Here is a 9,884-nt window from a genome sequence, read left to right on the forward strand (position 1 = left end):
CTTAAGCCTAAGTGAGCTAGAGGGGGAGAGAGAAAAATATCCTTCACAGATGTGAGCTAGATAGAGGTGAAAGAAATGAATGTGTCCTTCTTTTCATCCTCTGTGTCCTTCTTGTCCTTCCCTTGGATGCCCAAAATATTCCTTATTGAGAGAGATCAAATTCTTTCCTTGAGGATGAGGTAAAACTTTCTATGTATAGTTATTTGTTGGTTCAAATGGGTGTCTCTTTTGCCTGAACTTAACTAATTTTGGAGCCAAAAAATAATTTTTTTTTCTCTTTTTAAAGTCTATTAGGACATGACTCAAAAACAATTTTTCTTTTGACACTCGCATGAAGAACATGCTTTACATTAATCAATATAAATATATCAAGGGATAAAATATACATTATGAACATTGGCCATAGTTATAAAAGTCAACAGTCACTCTTAACTATGGAGGTATTCATAATGATTATTCTAAATGTTCTCAAGTTGACAAATTTCTCTAATAAAAGGTTATAAAAAATCATCATTGGCATCATTATCAACCTAGTTAGCAACTCTAACATAAGGTAAATCATCAACATCAACTAGTTTCCACAACTGGTCAGTACCTTGACCCAAAATCATGGTCAACACTCCTCACACATGGCATAACATTTAGTATCAACTAGTCATCATAACTCTAGTTGATACCAATGACCCATAATCTTGGTCAGTACTCTTGGCCTAGACTAGTCTTGGTTCACCATTCTCTAAGTTGATACAACTTACCCCTTGGTGAAACTTCAAAGGCCACACTCTACATGAGCAACTGGACCCAATGCTAAATGAGCTTCTCATCCTATCTGGAGAGACTAAGCCTGATTCTAAAAGCCAAGCACTCAACTAAGTGATCATGGGATTCTAGGACCATTTTCCCCAATTTTTCAACATATTGACACACGGATAATGGTTGTCCATGATTTTATTATATCAACACTCCCTCTCAACAAGAGGGACAATATCCACAAGCCTTAGCTTGTCCCTAAATTATATTAACTTTGCTCTGCACAGAGGTTTTGTCAAAATATCAGTTGTCTACTCATCATTAGAGATGTACTCTATCTTCACTGCTCTCTTTTTCACCATTTAATATATGTAGTGGTACTTGATTTTGATGTGCTTTGACCTATCATGGAACACGGGATTCTCTAAAATATTCACACAACTTTGATTGTCACAATATATCACGGTCGATTCCAGCGCCTGTTAAACAATCCTACAAAGAAATTTTGAAGCCACACTACTTCAGTATAAGCTTCATTGGTTCTAATATACTTTGTTTCTATAGTGTTAATTGCAACAAATCTTTGCTTCCTGCTCATCCAAGATCATAGTGAAGCCCAAGCTAAAGCATCCTTCTGAATTCCTCTTCCTACCATCTGCACTCCTTGTCCAACCAAAATTTGTATATCCCTACAATTGTACATCACTGCTTGACACATATCTCAAACCATAATTAACAGTACAAAATAGATATTGTGATATTTGTTTTACTGCAATCTAATGTTCATGCCTCGTTTCCACTTGGAACTGGGCTCAACATGTTTACTACAGAGTGAATGTCTAACCTAGTATTAACCAAATGTTAGCACTCAGAATGAACCTCAAGGCTGAGAAGAGGCAATTCTGAGGTAACCACAGACCAAATGTTTGATCTGGAATCGAGCCCTGCCAGACCAAAGAGGGATCTCTCTTTTCCAACTAAGGGTGGCTGAAATAAATGAATCTTATGCTAGCTATGAAGAACGAGGATTTGGTTGAATGTTTGGGTCGAAACAACAAGAGAAAGGACCATTGAACTATGGAGTCGAGGCTAGTTTCTACCGGCAAAATTGGGGCAAAGTAAGCGCAATGTTCAACCAAATTAAAGATATAATGAAAGAAGAAAAGAGGAAAAAGACCGCTGCCCTGCAGGCATCAATCAAGGGATGGATCTACAGTGGAAACTTTAGAAGAAAGAGAAGCACAGGGTTACTCAACAGAGAATCTAACAGAGGATGAATTCTGCAAAGATAACCACTAAATTTAACAAAAAAATCATTGTGAAAGGAGCATCATGCGTGGATGGATTCCTAACACTTCCCTTAGATAATGATGTAACAAGAATTAGCAGAAAAAACAAAGTATGTAAGTGATCTTACAAGGAACACATGTTGGACATTAAACACCGTGATGGATCCCAAATCTAAAGGGCAGAAATTGCTCCACTAAAATAATATTCAGGAAAAGCTTTACACAGTCCAAAACAGCCAGCAGCCAAAGCAGCCTCACTCTGTTGCAAAATCGAACCCACTTACATCTTCAAAAATCATCCTCTATATACCCTATTACATATTAATTGTGATTTCCTAAACATAGGAATCAAAAAAACAAAACAAAACAAACAACGACATATGTTTATGCAGTCAAATAAAATAAATTAAAATTTAAGAATTAACTTATATCACACTAAAATAGAAGAATTGGTTTGTTGGCACTCGAATTGTTGAAGGTGTCATCGCTGGAAATCTGGGATGTTGAAACAACTGTTGATTTTATGGCTAAGAAATTCTTCCATCTGCTGTCACAGCAGTCCATCCATCTGGCCACATTCTGTCACGCCATACTCTTGCATTGATCATGGGCTCAATGGTGAATGTCTGTCCAACTTTCATGATACCCACAGCTTTATTTCGGCCATAGTGAGGTATATTTGGTGCACAATGGAAGAGCTCGCCAATACCATGCCCACAATAGGATTTCACCACAAAAACCCCTGACATTGAAGCATGTCGACTGATAACCTCTCCCACTTCACGAAATCTTACTCCCGGTTTCACTATAGCTATCGCTTTCTCCAAACACTCGTATGTAGACCGAATAAGATGTTGAGAAGCATCATGAACTTTTCCAGCAAAAAAAAGTCTCATTCAAAACGCCATGGACACCATTGTAATAGACATTTACATAAAATATCCTCTGAATACAGCCAATTTACTTCAGAGAAGCCCCTTTCACAATAAAATGTTAAAACAAAAGCTGGGGTTTTAATAAAAACAAAAATAGATAATATGCTTAACATCCTGTCAATATGCTCGACCTATAGATGCAACCATGTGTGCCTGAGGATAGATGATTTGAAGAGGATTTCTTTCAAAGAAAATGGCAACCAAATATGATAATTTTTTACATGGTTAGGGTTGCAAACATGCGCATGGTTTTCATTGTCTATGTAGCCCGATTTTGGCAAGCATTTGAAAAATGCGAAGGATCTCCACAAACAAAGCACCTCCTTGCAACCTCTTCACTGATAGCACTTACAAAATTCCCATCTCCTTTTCCTCCCCTATCGCTTCTGTTGTTTGTTCGAATCACCCTTCTTCTTCTGTCCCCCTGACCATTAGTGCCACCACGGTTTCTTCCAACACTTGCATTAGAGGTTTGAATTGAATCCTCCCATTTGAAGAAGTTACAACTTCATGTCTGGCAAGTATAGAATCGTCTTCTCCTGTTATTTTCAGTGTTGGTAGTTCGCAAAAGACAAGGCATTTGGCAGCTCTCGCAAAGCACTTCTTGTGTTCCAGTAGAACCTGCTCTATGCCTTTGAGGCTGCCGAGGCGGCTCATTCGAACTATGACCAACTTGATGCCTTTGAGGCCGAGGAGCTTGCTACGGACATTCATTGGAACTATGACCTGGTTGTCTACAATGCAGACATAGACTCTGCCTAGAATTTATCGTCATGTTGTTCCTAGGAGCTTGAGTTATGTTGTTCCGTGGAGCTTGTGCAAGTTATTGTCCTCTTGCCGACCCAGTGAAAGAATTGTGAAAACCTGTCCCACATGTGTCGATCAACTGTCTGAGGATCCTGCCACAACCATCAATGCAGCCCAAGTGTTTCGTGCTATACTGAACAGGTATTTCCATTCGTCGAAACTTGAACTGGATTTTGAAAACAGGACCTGGTCTACAGGTATTGCATAATTGATTGGTTACAGATGCCTCAGATAATGATCCAAGCGACCACACAGCATTTCTGCAGTGTGGAAAATTTTGACAGCCAACCATGAACTTTCCATCTGGCTTCTTCTTGAGCACCATATCGGACTCTTGGCAAACTTGACAGTGTGAAACAATCTCGCCAATAGTTCGGTGATCATTCCCTCTTGCTGTCTGGGACCTTTCAATGAAAAGTTCCATGGCCTCAAAAAGCTTCTCCTTGTTTGACTTTGTATCTAGAAAACAAGCTTTCATCTGCTATCAGCAAGTCTCCAAAACCTCTGCTTTACTCTTTGAACCTATACTCATGTCACATTCCATCATGGCACAAAGGTATGGCTTCCAGAGTTCATATCCCATAGCGTCATAGCCCATAACAATTGCCTCGCCCAAGTTTGTTGGACAAAACCGTGTATTTGCATCTTTAGTAGCATAGCACCGATCTAATATATTTTTAATATGATCATGCATAGTTGTATCAGTGCCAATTCATGTCTTATCCATGCAACTTAAGAAGTCAGCTTCACTCACAAGAGGGGGTGGTCTTGTGATACTTGCATCAAGGGTCAATCTTGTTGGAACAAACTGTTGTCGAGTCATAAACGTTGGAATAGTTGAACATCCCCTAGATTTATACCTATAAATCTCCAAGTAATTCCTCTCTAGAACCATGAGACCAAAAGTTGTAAACTTTTCACCAGCAATATCAATGTCAAATGTTGTTCCAGCCCCAAAGGCAGGTTGCGAGACACAAGCCAGGAAATGACGAACAACCAACTCATAAATCCTCTTGTGATCTTGACTCCAACCAGATTCCCCAGCGGAAAATTTTGTTGGATGTATAGGTGGATGTGCGTTGTCATTATGACCACCATTACTAGGATTTCGCCAAATATTTTCTTCGGGGTCAAGAAGCCGTTGTGCATAAGAACCCCACAAAGGATGCCCTCTGTTGCTCCCGCAAAATGGCCTATAAATCTGTATTTTTTGAGGAGTTATCAGTTTCAGTACATGGGTAACTTATAAAACCTTATTGGTATAGCTCCTCTGCGACCTTCATACTTCATAGTATGTTCCGAACTCAAGCAAAAATAATGGGAGGCACGTTTCTGTAATTCAATTGTACTTAATGGATGAGGAGGATACTTACGCCGCTCTTGTTGAGTAACTTTTGTAACTGTTGCAGTGGGTTCGTCCACACACATTTCATAGATTATCACTATTGATGTGTAATCAAACAAATGCCCCCGCACCCAATTAGATGTTGTTGTACCATCCTCTAAAGTATGGGAGCAATTTATGGTCCAATATTCTTCTGGCTCATGTGCTTGTATTTCCCCGTACCTCTCAACAACAAAACCAAGAGTTGGAAATTGGCATGGTTTGTAGATTAAGATAAGCTTTCTCTCATCATCAGAAAAAGAAAGCAAGAAGGAATCTCTCAATAGCATAGTTTGAAACCGACTGAAGAAGGAACTAATTCTAAGATCAATTTCCTGTCTGGCATCAACTGCATTTGCAAAAAACTAATTTGGACGAACCAACCTCTGCACAGATTCATGGATATCTCTTTCAATCAAAGCAAATAAATGAGCTCGCCATATGTTGAGATAAGGATTAGCAACACGACAGACATCTATGACCTCAAATGTTATGTTCTCTCCTTCTCTATCACAATCCAGCGACAAAACCAACCACTGGCATCTCCTAGCTTCCTCTTCCAAAGTCTTTTTTTATGTCTTGTTTGTCCTTTAGTTCAATTTTTCTTGCAAACCTACTTCCCAGGAACCAGAGTAAGTGGAGGGCTTGTGCTTCTATGGTTTGATGGCCCCAATAGTCTCTTGAAATCCTACTGCATATGGATAGCTAGTGCTATAGCATGGTCGAGAACAATTGAACCATTTGGTGGACACTTCAACAGACTATATAGAGCTTGAGGATACGTCTGCATAGCCATTGATGGTCCAGCCGCCTTAGCAAACTGGAGATCTTTGTCATTCAAAATAATATCACTGTCAGCAATGTACATTGCCCTTTGCCACGAATTGGAAGCAGGTTCTCAATTACCAAGAACTGTATCTCCTTTTCCTCATGATCATTAAACACATGAACCACTGCACTGGTTGATCTTTGATTCAATTATTCATTTGGTCATATCTTCTGATCCAGAAGTCGGTTTCGGGAGTGTGATATACCGTTGGAAAGCTCTTTCCGAACCACTTCTGATGAACATACTTATGAAATGTTTTACACTAAAGATCATGTGAAAAACATCCTTGAAAACCAGACATAGTAAAAGCCCATTTTGATCACTGGTGACAGGTTGCAAAGACTGGAACTAACACCAAATACATCAACGATCCAATCAACTATTGATACATGGATCGATCTACCAAGTCAGAATCAGAGTTTCTCAACTTCTTAAAACTAGTCACCATGGGAGTTGCCATGGATTTATAGTCTATCACACCAAAATTTTGAAGGATCTTGATAACGTACTTTCCTTGACCAAGGAATATTTCCCTATGCTTCTGATAGAATTCTAGCCCCAAATAATAATGCATCCAGTCAAAATCCTTCATGTCAAACTCAGAGGCCAAATCCCTCTTACATTGAATAATTAGAGGCTCAACACCTATTAGAAATAAGTCATCAACATATAGCAATAAATCACAGGTGCATTCTTCATGATCTTAAAATAGAGGTTTCGATCAGCGTCACTCTTAGAGTATCCAAGTCTCATCAGATAGCTATCAATTCGAGCATATTAAGCTCTTAGATTCAATCTACAAACATGAGACTCCTTCCCATGCACCTCAAAACCTTGAGGTTGTTCTATGTACACTTCTTCCTCAATTACACCATTTAGGAAAGTATAATTTACATACATATGATGTAAATTCCAACCCAAAGAAGAAGCAAGGGAAATAATAGATATAATAGAAGTGTATCTCTCAACTGGAGCAAAGGTCTCATCGTATTCTTCTCCTTCTTTCGAAGAAAAACCTCTAGCCACAAATTTCTCCTTGTATTTTTCAATATTGTCATTTGTTGCATTTTTTATCTTATTTATCTATTTGGAATTCACCATTGGATTTCCTTTACATCTTAGCACAATCTCCCATACATAATTATTCATGATGGATTGGTATTCTTCGATCATAGTGTTGAAGAATCAAGGGAAATTAGGTGTCGTGTGATTCTTTTTCACTTTATAACAATTTGTGAAGTCTTTATACTTTTTCTTGTTAGCTTAATCTTCTTTATTAGTAATGCATTGTGTGTACTTCATCAAACTGCTACCAAAAACATAAGAACAAGAACATAAGATATTGGCTCTCTTCTAGGGTCAAAACCTCTCTTCTCTTGAGAGGAAAACCCTTTAGTAAGATTCTCTTATTGAAGCTTCTTATTGATCAACGCCAAACCCTAGACCCCTGACTAGAATGTACTCCAAGCACAAGTCAAGTCCTTCCTTCTTTCTGCACTTTTCTCCCCGACACTTAATCTTCCTTCTTTCTGCACTTTTCTCCCCGACACTTAGTCTTCCTTCTTCCGGCACTTCGCCCTTCTTCCGAAAACGGATAGTAGTCCTTGTTATGTATCTTCTATAAGAGATATTCCTCTTTATTCCTTGGTAGATTCCTTTACATATGAAGAGTAAATATCCTTCCTCCAACCGAGCCCTTTCTTGAGATGTAGTTGCAGACTTAACATGGCAGCACTACAACCCTAATTTCTCACATGTGTGGGAGGTTTTCCCTATACTTTGGTTCCTTTGTCATTCGCTTGAGAGACTATTTTCTTCTCTTGAGTAGGAGGCCTTATAGGCCTAGGTTACTAGCCCAAACCATGAGATATATATGATTTTTATCTTGTTGATGTAGTGGTCGCAGACTGTCCTCTATTTCTTGCATGTGTGACTATTTTTCAACCTAAAAACAATCCCTTCAACTTCGGTTTAGGTCTCTCCTTCCTTGCTGCACTAGAGGCTTCTTTCCTTCACTCTTTTCTACCCTTTTCTTGTCCCTTCACTTCGCAGATTTCAGAGGTACTTGCTTGACGTTATAGTGGAGTGGACAACCTCTATATATAGAGGATTTTCCCTCCTTTTAGGCCGACTAGAAGGTTGACTTGAAGACTATTTGTAGGCTGACTTGCTATCTTTGCTTTGAATGGCTTCTTTGGTGGTTTCTTTGCTTTGGAGGAGACTTGACTTTGCTTGGAGGTATATTCTTTGACTCTTATACATACATATACATCGTGTAACATTCCCTTAAGCTCTTCAACATTTTCTTTTGACTATTTGACTCACCTATAGCACTTTAACATGTGATGTACCTATTTCAATGAGCAAGAAACTCATTGACATATATTATAAAAATAATATTTATTTTCTTGAATAAATGCAAATATCAAAAGTACATTTATGAAGACCGAACCTAGTTACATTTCCTTCAACACTCCCTCTTAACTAGGTAGGTATTCATACAACATTACAAGGTGTTTGGTTATGTTTCAATATTTGAATAATTCACATGAGAGAAACCAGATTGGAAATCCATCTGTTATAGCATCATAATAACCAACATTGTTTCCACAGCAAGGCCTTGACTGACAGCTATATCTCTCAATAGATCAGAGAAAAATGTTGGCGAGACCAATGACTTATAGACACCTTAATCATTGTCTCTCAAGGTACATACCCACCTGGGTGTTCACTAAGTATGACCTTCTAGGACTATTCTTATATTGGGTTCCCAACCCTAAAAGAATATTGGTCATCTTTCCTACTCTTGTCTTGGATTACCTACACATCCTGAAAATGTCAGATGATTACCCAATCCTCCCATTATTTCTTCCCAAGTGAATACAATAATGTTGTGTCTATCACTCCCTCTCAATAGAGGAAGACATGCCCAAGTATCCTCTGACAAGGTACTTGTCCAAGTTCCTTTGTAATTGGGAACTTGTTATAACTCCCTCTTAGCTAGGGACTTGTCCATTCATCAGAAACGTCTTCTTCATGGGTCCTTCAGCTACTTAATCTCCTTCTTTCCTTTGATTTCATGAAGTCTTTGTTCAAACTTCTTCCGGGTAGGGCACCATCCATCGATCACTTTCCTTCCCGATTAGTCATGTCATTGCTTCCTTCGTAGAAAGTGGCATTCTTGTCATATATCAAGTTCTCTTGTCATCTGTTTATTTCTTGTCATCTTGCATATGCTTTGGACTACTCTTCACATGGATGCTTCGTTGTACTTGCTGGTTCCCATGCTTTGATCTAGTAGCCCTTCATGACTTCATCCTAATATTTCTTCAACATTAAATGGTGCTTTTGTTGGATGGCTTCTTCATCATGACATCTTCATAGAGTAGAATCAGTTATATGCACCTTTCATATCTCCAAGGCCTTCATAGGTGTCAAGGGTCCTTTGATATTTTTCTTCCTTTTTCAGAGTTGTCATGTCGTCTTTCGGGAGATGTCTTCAAAGTATCTTTGTCAGATAGAGATATTCTTTGTGATAATGGTGTTCTTCACATGCTTGATATTTTTCTTCATTATCTTCTTCATAGATATATTGGTCAACCACATTTTTATTCTTGTGATAGCACTTCTTTATTGCTTTCTTCTAGGACTAGTCAACATTTCTTCTTGCTTCCTAGTCAACAATCTTATACTCCTTATGTGGTTATTTCCTTTTGTTGACCTTCATTACATTGTAGTACATGCCTTCGAGCATGTCATTGGTGAAATATATTCTTTGATACTTGATCGTGTCATAGAATATTACCATGACTCAATAATATACATATAATAACATGACTAAACTTTGATGCATACATACCTCATCTTGATTCTCCTTTGATCATATTAAC

The 9,884-nt window shown here is 38.4% G+C and overlaps 2 pseudogenes; both read right to left on the reverse strand.

Annotated features, from left to right (window-relative positions):
* Positions 1–2,566: 2,566 nt before the first annotated feature.
* On the reverse strand, positions 2,567–2,935 carry LOC149250233 (methionine aminopeptidase 1A pseudogene; annotated as a pseudogene).
* A 298-nt stretch (positions 2,936–3,233) lies between these two features.
* Positions 3,234–6,033, reverse strand: LOC149250234 (DNA topoisomerase 3-alpha pseudogene; annotated as a pseudogene).
* Between the last annotated feature and the right edge of the window lie 3,851 nt (positions 6,034–9,884).

This window comes from Pinus tabuliformis, chromosome 7 (assembly GCF_031772625.1).
Source record: "Pinus tabuliformis cultivar Carrire ecotype Pingquan chromosome 7, CPIR1, whole genome shotgun sequence".
In the NCBI taxonomy this organism is placed as follows: Eukaryota; Viridiplantae; Streptophyta; class Pinopsida; order Pinales; family Pinaceae; genus Pinus; species Pinus tabuliformis.